The following is a 15654-nucleotide window of genomic DNA, read 5'->3' as shown; positions in this document are numbered from 1 at the left end:
AATGGGAGATGCTGCTGTCCACCCCCTCTCTACCTACCCAACTTCAGCGGGTGGACGGAACACAGGCCGCGCGGAGTGCATATGGGCCCCACAGAAGAAGGAATCACTCCCCAAGGCTGCACTCTGGGCCGTTCAGAAATTTGAACAGAAGTATTTCTTCCTCTTCCATCTCAGCCGCAAGTCTCGTCGCCTCCGTCCGCGGCGCAGAGACGGAGAAGTCAGATCGTCTAACACCTGGTTGGAGCTTACTTTGATTTTATAAAAGCAAAGTTTCCACTCTTGCTACACCAATACAACTCAACCAAACACCGTTCATGCATCATGCATTGATTTAACCTTACCAAGAAGATCTCTTTGAAGTAATAAATGGTGTGGTTAAGTGCATTTCACTTCTCTCTGGTTTTACTATTTGTAGGGCGATGTGAGTGATTTTAAGTGACGTCGCTTGAGTAATCGTTATGGGTGCCGTTTACAGCTTTGCTTTCCAACCACATTCACAGGATGGATTGGCGCGATTTTTTTATCCTTTGTATATTACAATTTCTTATCTTTTCTACCTAGTTCATCATACCATTGTTATGGTCCAAGACATGGTGCTTCACACAATTGAGTAGTTGCAGCTGCGGAACCATGCATCATTAACAACAACAAAAAAATTATTTGACGAAAGTGGAGTAAGTTTAACGGAATAATCAAGGTGCACAAATGCTCTTTAATTGCCTATTGTGTAAGTGCTGCAAGCTTTCGTCTTACTGTGAGCAGCTTGAGCTTCCCCGAAACGTAACAGCAGACACTCAATAACACATAAGCACCACAATTTGCGTTGTGCAAAAGGCATGGAGCAGCAGCTGGAAGTAGTTTATGGATGCATTACTTCTGGGATGCGGTGCCTTCTGTTTGAACTCGAACTGGCTGGAACTTTGTAATATCACTGTTTGGAATTACTTCTAATGAATATGGGAATTTAAAAAAATGTGAATATGCTAACAATTCTGGTAAAAAAATTTGCCTGCTTTGTCTGAGCCTGAAAATTCCTAGCGCTAATATTTGCGAAATAAGGGGCCAAATGTTATCCCCCAGCAAAATCTATCTGCTGGGACCATTTAAAACAAAACTAGTTCCCGCGTCCTTAGAGGCTTGTTACTTTGACCTGGTGCCTGGACTCCCAGTCGGGGCCACCTTTAGATGAAAGGAGAGCCGGTGACTCCTAAATAGTTAGGACATAGAAAGAACCGAGAACAGGGACAGGCCACAGTTGATAGCATACAACGACCACCGCTCCCACCGATTTTCATAAAGTCGGCTTCGCGTCGTGCAAGAATGCATCCCTCGGAAGCTATCGCTCGCTTATCGCTCGCAACGCTTATATATGAATTAATAATGACACAGTAACCCACCAACCTAGCCTCCCCCGTCCCCCCTCGTCTGAACGGTGTGAAATGCAAGCTTTTGTAATTTACAAAGCGTCTTGACAGGATGATCTAGTTTGCTTTGTTCAGTTTTTAAACTCCCTTGGCTTATTTTGAAGCCCATGACCTTCACTGGTCACCGTGCATCGTAATTTCGAGAGGTATAAACATTGTACAGAATACCGCCTTCATTCCGAGCTGTTAGGGGAAGAAATAAACTATCGCCTCATATATTCTGTCGGGTACTGGAGGCGCTGGGTAAACACATGTGTTTTAAACCTAACGCGAAAAATGAATGATAACATTTCCGTGTCTGTATACATCCCACCCCAAAGGAACGTCACGCGTGCTCTGCACATCGCTTTCCAAGTTTTGAAGTTTCTATGAGGTGACACGACATTTTTCATCAGCATTTCCGACTTTTTGTTAACAAGCACTTAGCGCGCACATATTTGCTTTGTAATTCTTCTGTTGCATTTATTCGATGGCCTCAGCAAAAGAAGCCGCGGTTCTAAAAATAATTCTTCTATTTTGGGGGCGAAAGATGATACCGTACTACCGGCCGCTATTAAAACGTGATAAAATGGCCAGATGACGAAACATCAGCATTTCAAACATACCTCAGTTACCAACGTACATGCATGGTTACGTATATATTCCTTAAAATCATGATACGAGAGTTGGTCCCATGATGCTCATCGTGGGGCTCAAGTGCACCAAATACAATTGCAGCAAAAAGAAAGCCCCGAAACCTTCTACTCAGATAAAAAGAAAGGGTAAATGTTAAACAGTAAGAGCTAAAAGAGGCATAGCCTCCATTCGGCGTTATGTTGGAAAATGGGAAGATTAATTGGGAAGCTACAACTTAAAAAGTGTGCAATATATGCTTCTCAGAAGCTATTTTATAAGCAAATTCAGTTTCAGGCACAATCTGTGTGCTTTGTGGATGTGTAATTGATTGTCACTTCATCCTGCTTATCCCACTCATGTCAGCAAAATGTGATTCTCTATACATATGAAAAACAATGCATACAATTTATGCATTCCCTCTTTTCAAGGACGACTACATTACGATGCTTGTAAGATAAGTTTGATTAAAAGCAGCACGATATAATTTGCTATTATATAGACAAGGGCAGCTACGTGCAAACGCTGCTGCTCTATGGAGGGAGCCACCATATTCTGGGTCTCTCACCACAGCAAATCGATCACTGTCACCTATAGATACTTTGGATGTGTGTGAAAAAAGTGTAGAGGGGGAAGGCAATCCGAGAGGCACCAAACCCACCGTGTTATCAAAAATAAAACATGTAATAACATAATTTACTTTCTTCTTCAGAGGGAAAGAATGCAGGTGCTCTGTGCCACGACAGCTACCAATTACATTTCAACAATACTACAGTTATCGCAATATTTTGCTTTTATTTTGAGTGTTACTTAATTAGATACCATTTATTTGAAGTAATACATGAATGCACGTTCACGTATGGTGACATGCACTATCAAGTAATGCGTATGAAAATGTGAACGCAGTCTTGGGACCAAACTAAGGGAGTTTTACGCGCTGAAGCTATAGGTACAGGCTATGATGCATGTCACAGTAAAGTGCTAGAGATATCGCAGTACTGGATGACAACTGTACTGTTGACCATGATGCGCTGATTATATCTTTGCTAAAATAGGTTCACACTTTTTTGCTGAGGTACTTTCAGTTTCTTTCAGTTAGTCCATTAACTGATCAATAAACCGAACAAAAACTCAGGGGTTTACTGCCTTGAACATATAAGTAAACTGCAGAGATTGATTTTAAGCGTGTTCCTTCACGCATTATTTTTGATCAGTGCACTGCATTCCTTTTTCACAGATATAAAATATACATTGAGATCATGACCTATAAAGCCAGTCATGGTGAATGTGCTATGAAACTGCAGTCTTAAAGTATGCCATATATTTTATTTGCATACATTTTCTAGTACAGGTACTCACAGCATCTGCACTTGTTTCGATTATGCATTTGCTTGATAAAGGATGCATAATTTGCAATTTGCCTTGTAGAGTCCCAAAGAAAATGGCACGCCGAAGAGTTTCATTAAAAAATTCTTACAATCTTATAGGAAGGCCATGACCACCATCACGGGGGTATTCTCAATGACGGTAAGACGTTTCATCAGTGCAGTGTTATTTCTGATGAATGCGACAGTATGGCAAAACTAGGAAAACACTAGTGCTACTTTAGAAAATACGAGGCTCACAATGCTATTTACGGAAATTTCCCTGAAAAATGGCACTCAGTCAGCAGTGATGAGCTTCCAATTTTTCTCGACGACCTAACCTCTTCTGTGAAGCTGCAGTAAAACTTTTATCGAGTGACAATTCAGCTTCCTCTCAGCAGGATATTTCACAAATTAAAGCCCCTCGTTTGAAGTGAAGCAAATTGCACTTTTTATCTGGTCAGGCATGAAGAGAACAGTATATATACTCACTCACTTCATACTCAAGTATGAAATGCACTGCCATCCATTGTGTGTAAAAATGTGATTGCCGTCTTGGGATAAAAAAGACAAGGTAGTTTTACACGCTGAAACTAGACATGGCTACAAGGAATGCCATAGTGGATGGTGGGAAATTGGACTCTTCGATGAATTCTGATTTTGATTTGATTGTGGGGTTTAACGCGCCGACGCAACGCAGACGATGAGGCGCGCCGTAGTGGAGGGCTCCGGATTAATTTCGACCACCTGGGGATCTTTAACGTGCGCCGAAATCTCGTACACACGGGCGTTTTTGCTTTTCGCCTCCATCAGAAAAGCGGCCGCCGTGGCCGGGAATCGAACCCGCGACCTCGTGCTCAGCAGCGCAACGCCTTAGCCACTGAGCCACCGCGGCGGGTTCTTCGATGAATTCTACGTCTGACCATGTGTTGACGATATCTTTGCTAAAATAGGTTCGCATTTTTGCCTGCCGAGGTTTTAAGTTATTTTCACTTACTCCATTTAAGTGTCAACAATAATATTCAGAGTGTTCAAACAGTGAAAAATTCTGTATGAAGTTTCCCACTTGTGGCACACCATTCTTCAGTTGGATGCGTCCAAGGACACCCCAGGTCTCTGCTAACCAATCAGTTGCAATTTGTTTTTTTTTTCACTTAGGCCAACAGGAAATTAAGTAAAAGAATTCTATTTGTTCCAGGGACTTCGCTTTAACACGTGAATCACCAGCCATTGATAGCATGGCGCAAACTGAACTCATTAACGCAAGTCAGCACGTTGTTTAGAAGGAACAGTGCACTGAAAATCGCACTTAATGATGGGAACGAGGTGCGTGTCTTTTAGTCACAGTCATTTTCAGTGTAATTTTTTTTGCTTGCATACATGGCCACATATTCAGTGGTCGCAGGTTTGCATGAAAAGTAAACAGACACAGCTGTCAAAAGAAGTGGACACACTTTATTATTGAGGGTACATGGGTACTGGGTTCAGACCTTAAAATTTATTTATACTCTAAAAAGGAATGATTTTACGAGGTGTCATCCTCTCGCAGACAATAGTTCATTGTACCCTTGTTTACACAATGCCAGCAATAGCAGCAGGCCTCTCTGCACTCCTTCCCGTCGTGCTGCAAACCTGTCATTTTGAAAGGAAACAAAATACAGGGTACCCACAAATGTTTTGTAACGAGAAGCTTATCATTGATCGACAAGGAAGCAGCGTGGGTTGCTAAGGCATTTTGCTACAAAAGGCACTGCAACAGAGCAGGTTTCATGCAGTATTATTGTGGTCCTATAGAGCACCTTCTGTAAGAAGAGCTCGGAAGTCGTGTATTCGGTGCACACCAACGGTGTGACCTATCTGTGTAGTGTTTCCAGACACGCTAGGCAGACAGGCCGAGAGATAATCAAAGCGTTTAACATTTGAGAACTGGGAGGCGATTGTTTTAGCCAAACGTCGCTAGCACTTTGTGACATAGTTTGCCTTCTTAACCAGTACATGCCGCCAAATACGAGTGCTCATTGAACTTGATGTTCCTGCTTTATGCAACTCTGTTACCAGCTCGGCAGTGATCCGTAGTTGAAGCACCATGTGTGTCAAGTAAAAGGCTTTACGAGTGTTCGCTATGTGAAGGGGGGGGGGGGGCAAGGAAGTACGTTCGAGTGGAATGCGTTCTCTCTATTTTCTTCCGTTGATGCCAACGTTCATGTTCAGTGCGCATTCCACAAATAAACTAGTTATGAGTCAGCACTCGTCTTCTCTGCCTCCTTCGTCCCCGTCTTTCTCGTGCTGTTGTTAAAATGACATACTAACTCGCCCAGCTCACCACTCTAAATATGCTACGGTTGGCTATGCTACGGTTGGCTATGCTAGGGCTAGTAAAAAGCCATACGATAAAAACGCTTTCAAGGTGGGACTTACTGCAATAACGTCTTGTGCAAGACGTTACTGCGGTAAGCACTCAGAATGATGAAAACCAACTTGACGTTGGTAAGCTGAGTCCAATCGTAGTGCTGTTGCACGGACAAAAAGTTTTTGGCACCAGGCGCTCGCAATGGCATAACCAAGGAGTACATGTACATCTCACAGCAGCTCACGGGTTTCCGGCGGCACCAGGCTGCGACGGACTCCATTGCCGACGTAATGACAGAACTAGAGCACGCCCAGACTACCAGGCAGGTGGCAGCCCTGGTGCTACTTGATGTCAAGGGTGCCTTCAACAACCTCCAGCCCCCTGCCATCTCCCGGGCCATGGAGGAGGCCGGCATTGCGGGCAAGCTGCGGGACTTTGTCGAGGCGTTCCCGACGGGTCTCATGGCACAAATGCAGGTGCGCAACGGCCTGTCGGTGCCTCAACCAGTGGATGTGGGCACCCTGTAGGGATCAGTCGTCAGCTGCTTCTTCTTCAACCTTGTCACAGCGGCACTATCAGACTGCCTGCTCAGTAGAGGGGCGCACAGGGTGTACATGTCTGTGTACACCGACGATGCGGCCCTGTAGGCACTAGGCCCCAAGGCGGGCTGCCGAGGCGTCGTGCTACAGCTTAAAACATCAAAATACACACCATGGGCCCTGTGTTTTGTTCGTTTTTTGGTTCCTCTTCTTTGTGCAGCGCGTTAAAATTTTTGCATGTGGTGTATCAAGAAAGAGGGCCCTTAGAACGTAAAACATTCGGTTAATGCTGTCCTTATTGCTATCGCGTGAAAACGACGTCAACATCACTGTAATGCTGCGGGCGAACGCCGCCGGACAACGTGCGGGCGTGCGGTCTCCGACGTTTCCGTCGCTTGCCGATCCTTCAGAGTGTTTCCTTCTCCTGCCACCGTGCGGCTACACCGTCTACGCCCCTTACGAATTGCAAGAAAGACTAGCTCCTCTTCGACTGCCTTTTCTTTAGTTAGAAGCAAAGTGCAGCACCTGGTATGCTTATCTATGAAAAATGAGGAATTAGGCGGGTTTTCTTTAGCAAATGAATGCAACCTGACATTAACACGTTCACGCTCATGCCACAACAAATGCATCACTGTGCGCGACAATTGTATTTTTAAAACAATATTGGAATTCCAAGGTCTGACAAACATCACGACATTAGCTGGTTACATCGAGTATGTGCCTACCGAAGTACGAAGTATAGGCCAGGAAGCCTCTCTACCGTTTTAAAGCAAAGCTTTTTAGCTCTACCCCCCAAGGGTTCTTTCGCGACCGTTGGTGTCACCAGAAAACTCCAGCGAACAAATAAAATAATTTACTGGCACCGCCGGGAATCGAACCTGGAACTAACAGACTAACAAAGCGAGAGCCCGTCGTCTTACCGATTTAGCTACGAGCCCACACGAAGAGAGGGAAGACAGGTGGTGTACTCACTAAGTACATCTACGGGTTTACCCCCTTCGTTCTCGCTGAATGCCACGTGAAAGCGTCACGCGACCACTCATGCCCGTCTAGCGGCCCTGTGCGCACCTTGCTCATGTGCTAAGAGTTACAAAAATTAAAGGAAACTCACACCAATGCATGGAATCTCATTTCTAGTACGCCAATGTGCTAAAGCCTGTGGCCTCCAGTGTTTACGTAAAAAATCACAGCTCCATGTCGTCCGCCCTCACGCCAAATCAAGAAATACATTCAAATACTCCTTGATGGCCAGACCATCACTCCAAGCCCCAGCATCAAGATCCTGGGACTACATCTCGAGGCTAACACCAAAAGGGACGTCTCCTTGCATCGCCTCAAAAACAGCATTAATCAAATCATACACATGATCAGGCGACTTGCCACCAAGAAGCGAGGCCTAAAGGAATTCGGTACCTTTCGATTAATTGAAAATTTTGTCCTCTCGAGAGTCACTTACGTCAACCCCATGTCTTCTTCTCGACAAGGAAGACATAGAGATGTCTTATATAATGATTAGAAAGGCGGTCGAGCAGGCCATTGGTCTTCTCATGAGTGCGTCCACACAGAGGCTGCTTAGCACGGGACTCCACAACACTGTGGAAGAGCTGATAGAAGGCCATCTTTCAAACCAGAAGGTCCGACTCAGCCGCATGCTTCACCAGATTGGCTGGGCAGCCCAGAATGTCACTCCGCTTGACGTACTCCCAGACTCTTGGCGACTAAAATAAAGATGCTCCCTTTGCTTAGAAATATGAACCCCTCACATGACGAGGGTCACCGAAAAGCACGGGCTCAAGCGCTAAACACCACCCTCGGTGGGGATAACGCAGTTATTTACACAGACGCCTGCAAATCTAGGGTAGCAATACGCCATCATCGTGGCTACCTCCAGAACCAACCTCCTTGCGTGTACCTCGCTTAGGACCCAAGAAATGACGGCAGCAGAAGAGGCAGCCATCACTTTGGCTCTCACTCAACCAGGGGTTCGGAGGGTAGTCACCGATTTCCAACAAGACTACTGGAATTACCAGTCGGGTTGGGTGTCCTGACCTGCACTGCGCGTGCTAAAAAACCCCTCCCCAAACGGTTACATTCAGCTCATCTGGACACCCCCTCACGCTTCAATGGAGGGCAACAAATACGCCCAACCAACAAGCCTGCGCTTTTACCTCCCGTGCTATGGAGCTGCGCGAGGACAGTCACCCGCTTGTCACGTTCAAGGAGATAACCCAGCATTATCGCCGTCTGAGACAGACCGTACCTTCGCCTTACCGTGACCTTTCCAAAGAACAACAAACTACCCAACGACTCATACAATTGGGGCTCCTTCCCACATCCTACGCGTCTTCACTTAATGAATCCGAATCGCTACGACGCTGAATGTAAATTTTGCTCAGAAGTAGGAACACTCCGCCCCGTAATCGGGGTGTGCGACTTTAGCCCTAAGCACCCTCCTTTCTTTCTGTCAACTACCCAACAAGAGCAATGGGAGATGCTGCTGTCCACCCCCTCTCTACCTACCCAACTTCAGCGGGTGGACGGAACACAGGCCGCGCGGAGTGCATATGGGCCCCACAGAAGAAGGAATCACTCCCCAAGGCTGCACTCTGGGCCGTTCAGAAATTTGAACAGAAGTATTTCTTCCTCTTCCATCTCAGCCGCAAGTCTCGTCGCCTCCGTCCGCGGCGCAGAGGCGGAGAAGTCAGATCGTCTAACACCTGGTTGGAGCTCACTTTGATTTTATAAAAAAAAGTTTCCACTCTTGCTACACCAATACAACTCAACCAAACACCGTTCATGCATCATGCATTGATTTAACCTTACCAAGAAGATCTCTTTGAAGTAATAAATGGTGTGGTTAAGTGCATTTCACTTCTCTCTGGTTTTACTATTTGTAGAGCGATGTGAGTGATTTTAAGTGACGTCGCTTGAGTAATCGTTATGGGTGCCGGTTACAGCTTTGCTTTCCAACCACATTCACAGGATGGATTGGCGCGATTTTTTTCACATTCACCCTGCTTTGTAGGAAGATTGGTTGCTTTCACAGAGCAACACTTTAATGCCTCCATGGGGCCAACGCTGGTTGTTGATCCGATCGACAAAGGACCGTGCTCCCGCGCGCACACACCGCCGCATTCCATTACCGTGAAGCGAACGCGTGCTGCACCACACAATGCTTAGGGAACAGTCTAGATTGATCTTGCTGATACATTCCTTTTTACCCCCCCCCCCCCCTCCCCCAGTTTTCATTCCGGTGTCATCGATTTACTCGGCGCCGCTGCGGGGCTCCTCCTCACCACCGCTGACACCTCTTTCACTACTATTTTTCCCCTCGCTTCCACCGATGCCCCATTGGCAAGTTGCGCAGTCGGCAGCAAACAGCGGTAGTGTGGTTATCAGATGATCGCGAAAAATAAACGGAAGCACGGATGGGCCTCAAAATGCGCTGACGATTACTACAGTCCCTAATATGAAAATTGTGCGCAGCGCGAGCTGCAGCCTTCCCGGTCACTGCACGTTTCTGCTGCATCTCAGGAAGTGTTCGCGTGATGAGCGAACGTAGGGCGGCGTGCGCTACTCTGCTGCTACCTCGCGTGCGCTTCTGCCGCTGGCCAGCATGTTTCAAATCGTGTTTGAACCACCTGCGCAAACGTCACGTGGTTTGGGTTAGAGGAGAATGAAACAGCGTCTGGGGAAGGTGTCAGGGGGAGAGCGCTTCTTGGTGGCGACACATGAAACATGTGTGTTGGAAAGGCAGAGTTAAAGATGATGCCGTAGCCGCACGTGTCGTACTCCACTTCACCCTTCGCTAGACGCTCCTCTCCGTTTTCTTTCTTTCGTTGCTGCTGCATTCGCTCACTCAGTTAGATCTCTGGAAGTAAAAAAAAATCGCGCCAATCCACCCTGTGAATGTGGTTGGAAAGCAAAGCTGTAAACGGCACCCATAACGATTACTCAAGCGACGTCACTTAAAATCATTCACATCGCTCTACAAATAGTAAAACCAGAGAGAAGTGAAATGCACTTAACCACACCATTTATTACTTCAAAGAGATCTTCTTGGTAAGGTTAAATCAATGCATGATGCATGAACGGTGTTTGGTTGAGTTGTATTGGTGTAGCAAGAGTGGAAACTTTTTTTTATAAAATCAAAGTAAGCTCCAACCAGGTGTTAGACGATCTGACTTCTCCGTCTCTGCGCCGCGGACGGAGGCGACGAGACTTGCGGCTGAGATGGAGGAGGAAGAAATACTTCTGTTCAAATTTCTGAACGGCCCAGAGTGCAGCCTTGGGGAGTGATTCCTTCTTCTGTGGGGCCCATATGCACTCCGCGCGGCCTCTGTTCCGTCCACCCGCTGAAGTTGGGTAGGTAGAGAGGGGGTGGACAGCAGCATCTCCCATTGCTCTTGTTGGGTAGTTGACAGAAAGAGAGGAGGGTGCTTAGGGCTAAAGTCGCACACCCCGATTACGGGGCAGAGTGTTCCTACTTCTGAGCAAAATTTACATTCCGCGTCGTAGCGATTCGGATGCATTAAGTGAAGACGCGTAGGATGTGGGAAGGAGCCCCGATTGTATGAGTCGTTGGGTAGTTTGTTGTTCTTTGGAAAGGTCACGGTAAGGCGAAGGTACGGTCTGTCTCAGAAGGCGATAATGTTGGGTTATCTCCCTGAACGTGACAAGCGGGTGACTGTCCTCGCGCAGCTCCATAGCACGGGAGGTAAAAGCGCAGGCCTGTTGGTTGGGCGTATTTGTTGCCCATCCATTGAAGCGTGAGGGGGTGTCCAGATGAGCTGAATGTAACCGTTTGGGGAGGGGTTTTTTAGCACGCGCAGTGCAGGTCAGGACACCCAACCCGACTGGTAATTCCAGTAGGCTTGCTGGAAATCGGTGACTACCCTCCGAACCCCTGGTTGAGTGAGAGCCAAAGTGATGGCTGCCTCTTCTGCTGCCGTCATTTCTTGGGTCCTAAGCGAGGTACACGCAAGGAGGTTGGTTCTGGAGGTAGCCACGATGATGGTGTATTGCTACCCTAGATATTTGCAGGCGTCTGTGTAAATAACTGCGTTATCCCCACCGAGGGTGGTGTTTAGCGCTTGACCCCGTGCTTTTCGGTGACCCTCGTCATGTGAGGGGTTCATATTTCTAAGCAAAGGGAGCATCTTTATTTTAGTCACCAAGAGTCTGGGAGTACGTCAAGCGGAGTGACATTCTGGGCTGCCCAGCCAATCTGGTGAAGCATGCGGCTGAGTCGGACCTTCTGGTTTGAAAGATGGCCTTCTATCAGCTCTTCCACAGTGTTGTGGAGTCCCGTGCTAAGCAGCCTTTGTGTGGACGCACTCATGAGAAGACTAATGGCCTGCTCGACCGCCTTTCTAATCATTATATAAGGCATCTCTATGTCTTCCTTGTCGAGAAGAAGACATGGGGTTGACGTAAGTGACTCTCGAGAGGACAAAATTTTCAATTAATCGAAAGGTACCGGATTCCTTTAGGCCTCGCTTCTTGGTGGCAAGTCGCCTGATCATGTGTATGATTTGATTAATGCTGTTTTTGAGGCGATGCAAGGAGGCGTCCCTCTTGGTGTTAGCCTCGAGATGTAGTCCCAGGATCTTGATGCTGGGGCTTGGAGTGATGGTCTGGCCATCAAGGAGTATTTGAATGTATTCCTTGATTTGGCGTGAGGGCGGACGACAAGGAGCTGTGATTTTTTACGTAAACACTGGAGGCCACAGGCTTTAGCACATTGGCGTACTAGAAAAGAGATGCCATGCATTGGTGTGAGCTTCCTTTAATTTTTGTAACTCTTAGCACATGAGCAAGGTGCGCACAGGGCCGCTAGACGGGCATGAGTGGTCGCGTGACGCTTTCACGTGGCATTCAGCGAGAACGAAGGGGTGCTTAGTGAGTACTTGGGGTACTTAGTGAGTCCTTACTTAGTGAGTACACCACCTGTCTTCCCTCTCTTCGTGTGGGCTCGTAGCTAAATCGGTAAGACGACGGGCTCTCGCTTTGTTAGTCTGTTAGTTCCAGGTTCGATTCCCGGCGGTGGCAGTAAATTCTTTTATTTGTTCGCTGGAGTTTTCTGGTGACACCAACGGTCGCGAAAGAACCCTTGGGGGGTAGAGGTAAAAAGCTTTGCTTTGAAAAATGCCATATCACGCCGTTCGGTTGGCTGAGACGTGAAATGACGTCATTCTTCAAAGTTATTATGACAGTTGCAGGGGTGAGACAGCTGCGGATATTGCGCAGATTTTATACAAATTTGTTTTCCTGCGCCAGCCTGCTCCAAAAGCTTGAAAATTGGTAAAATTGCTCTAAACTGCTCCAAAACATACTGAGACCCAACGATTTTAACACTCCCATCAGTTTCAGTGGGGAAAAATGCTTACTGACCGCATAATGTTTCAGCACCCTCAAGGTAATGCTGTTTGTAAAAATTAATTGATTGATCATTCAATAAAAAATCCCCATAAATGGTCCCCGAAATAGTTTTTTCGGAAGCCACAATGTCGGGTTGCACATGTTATATTCTGTACGTTATATTCTGTACATGTTATATTATGCACATGTTATATTCTGTTTAAAGCTTTCCCATCGAAAATCATTGCAAAGTCCTGTATAAAAATACTAATGTTTACTGAGGTGAGAAAACGTGTTGAAGTTAATGACAAAACGGCAATATTCTGAGCGCCGTATCTCCGGAACGACATTACGTACGTATGCGGGGCGCCACCATCTTGGTATGGTGAAGATCGCAAAACATGGCCAGCGGGCGAAGCAGTTGCTCGTAGTTCAGGCTAGTTCACTCTAGTTCAAGCAGACCGCTCTTCGCAGATTTCTACCGGGCTTTTGGTTATGGGGGTGGCTAGGTTTACATTTAGTTTTTGATCTGTTACGGGAAGTTGCGCCACTCGAAAGGTGGAGTTCATAAAAAACAACGCGGTGCCCGCGAATTCGCCGCGTTTCGTGTGAGGCGCGGTGCGCGCTTGAAGTGAAATTTCGGACTCATTGCGTTATTATAAAACGCGGAGTTATTGCTGCCTTTGACAGCGAGCTTGCGAGCTGCGGGAATGGGACGGTCGACACTTCAAAAGGGTCCGGCGCAGGCTACATCGTTCATCTATCTGAAGTGAAATTTAATGCCAAAAGGGAGGTGGCTAAACATATCAACGTCACTCAAATTACGATCGATCGTAGTGAACGTGCACCTTAGTGTTTAAAATGGGAAAGCTGGTGGGGTGCGACGACTGTCACCTCGCTTTGCGCAACTTTTGCCGTGGCTCTACACTTGCGCTCAAAGCCGAGTCTGGGATTACAAAAATAATAATTTCGACATTCCCATGATAATAAAAATTCCTTACGATTGCTTAGTTTTTCAATTCGATATTTTCAACGGAACTCCATGCTATCTATACATAGAGCCTAAGAATTTAAAAATGGTTTGTTAAAAGGTACTGCAGATCGTACCTCGTGATACTCTGGTAGAAAAACTTTATTAAGAGGCTGTTCCGGTGTTATATACGTTCAAAACCGATTAAAAAGTGTTCTTTCCCTCCGAGTTGCCGAAAATTTGATTTTTTGGGCACCTAAGGTGACATAATAAATGTCGTTAACTGCTCCAAACCAAGGTTCTTCTGCTCCGAAATCGAGATTTCGCTGCTACAAAAACTTCTCCCAAACTTGATTCAGCTGTCTCACCCCTGCAGTTGCCGCGACAGTCTGAACCCGGCCTTACACAACAGTGAGATGCTTACGACGCGAGAGGGACACAGGCAGTTCCATGTTTATCGGCAAGAACAATGCTTGGATCCGCCAGAGATTAATTTAGCTAATTGGCTAGGACATATGCTCTATCGCAAATTACGATAAACGTGCTTTGTTTTGTGCACTCCGTGGACTGCATCCAGCTTTGCAGGTCATCCTTCTTCACCGAGTGGAAGGGCACTAATTTTTTGTGTGCCTTTTAAGCCACAAAGTGAGCCGCTTTTTAGAAAATGCCCGCGACGGGCCACGTTTTTTATATCGGAGCTCGCTGTCTCCCTGGAGGTCTGCCGGGATCTTGGCGACTGCCCTCTCGTTTGCGCCGATCTCGCGAGAGGCTCGTCCTTTAACGCCGCTCATAGACGGAGCATTTCCCGGCATGAGCTTGGAGGTTATGAGCTTGATCCCGCCGTCGGTCCCAGTAATTCTGTGTTATCACATCGTATTTACACCGTCACTTGCTTGACGGAGTGTTTAAGCGTTTACTGCTTCATGCACTCCGCAGTGCGGAGTAAACGCTGTGCTGCTGAAGGATTTACGGGACCATACGCCCAATGGAACTCCCCACCCGGCTTGTTTTTGTTTGCTGTGCTATTGCGACCGGTGCGTTGCCTCCAGGCCGCTGACACAGGGCCTGTAGGCATAGCTATTGCTTCGTCTTTCCCTAAAAATCCCCCTACCACCCCTAGGCTCAACCGTAGCTGTTCCCAAGCGCAGTAAAATGGAATAAACGTGTTTTCACTCACTCACCGCTGGGCCAGCAAGAAATACGCACAATAAATCTTTTTGAGCGGGTGGCTGCAGATGAATTCAGACCCGGGACTCGGGCATCTGCAACGCGTGCCGAAATTTCGGAACCGGGCCGGGCTTGCCAGTTTTTCGCCTCCGTCAAAAACACAGCCGCCACCGTCGAGGTCGCACCCGCGTCCTGTGCCTGAGCCACTGAGTGACCGCGGCAGGTGGGCGTTACGGTTGTAGCCTCTGTACAGGTCATTTTAAATTTTATCGAAACACCAAGTGTTTTGCGTTTGACGCAATGGTTCGGTCCAGCGCTCCGCAGGCCTGGCTGGTTTTATGGTTATGTTTTACGTGTGCGCTCAGGTTTTCTGCTGTAACGCAGTTTGAGTGACTGCCTGGATGGTCATTACTCATGCCGCTGATATCTAGGTACACCTCTCGCTATCGTTTTACTTTTTTTAAAGCAAAGCTTTTTACCTCTACCCCCCAAGGGTTCTTTCGCGACCGTTGCAGTGTCACCAGAAAACTCCAGCGAACAAATAAAAGAATTTACTGGCACCGCCGGGAATAGAACCTGGAACTAACAGACTAACAAAGCGAGAGCCCGTCGTCTTACCGATTTAGCTACGAGCCCACACGAAGAGAGGGAAGACAGGTGGTGTACTCACTAAGTACATCTACGGGTTTACCCCCTTCGTTCTCGCTGAATGCCACGTGAAAGCGTCACGCGACCACTCATGCCCGTCTAGCGGCCCTGTGCGCACCTTGCTCATGTGCTAAGAGTTACAAAATTAAAGGAAGCTCACACCAATGCATGGCATCTCATTTCTAGTACGCCAATGTGCTAAAGCCTGTGGCCTCCAGTG

Source organism: Haemaphysalis longicornis, unplaced genomic scaffold (assembly GCF_048455015.1).
Source record: "Haemaphysalis longicornis isolate Haplotype H1 unplaced genomic scaffold, Haemaphysalis longicornis Haplotype H1 scaffold_1, whole genome shotgun sequence".
NCBI lineage: Eukaryota > Metazoa > Arthropoda > Arachnida > Ixodida > Ixodidae > Haemaphysalis > Haemaphysalis longicornis.
This window is presented reverse-complemented; position numbering follows the sequence as displayed.